The sequence below is a fragment of the Suricata suricatta genome, chromosome 12 (assembly GCF_006229205.1).
Source record: "Suricata suricatta isolate VVHF042 chromosome 12, meerkat_22Aug2017_6uvM2_HiC, whole genome shotgun sequence".
NCBI classification, from domain to species: Eukaryota; Metazoa; Chordata; class Mammalia; order Carnivora; family Herpestidae; genus Suricata; species Suricata suricatta.
The window spans coordinates 10,972,924-10,973,406 of NC_043711.1; positions in this window are offsets into that span (position 1 = coordinate 10,972,924).

Sequence of the window (483 nt, forward strand, 5' to 3'; positions counted from 1 at the left end):
TTTTTTTTTGCATTGAAGCAAAAGAAAAAAGATAATCACTATGATATATTATATTTCAGAAGAAATTATTATTAAGTGATCCATGTTGTTCTTTAAAATAGGTCAGAATTTCCAAATATTTCACAGCCAATGGAAAGAATATCATTGGGAGAGTAGGAAATGACAAAGGGAAATCTCTTGGATATCAGAGATAACACAAAGTTTGTATGAGCGAGTTACATAAATTGTACAGTGGTTAAAACAAAGAAAAATTCCAGGAAAAAAATAGAAGAGGCATGCTCTGCTCCCACAATTTGATTAACGAACCAAGGGCTGCAGGGGGAGGGGGAGAGGGAAGAGGGGTGATGGTCATGGTGGGGGGCACTTGTGGGGAGAAACACTGGTGTTATATGGAAATCAATTTGACAATAAACTATTAGTATATAAAAAAAAGAATCTCAACATTTGGCTCAGGCTCTGGGACTTGCAATTATGGGCGCTTAT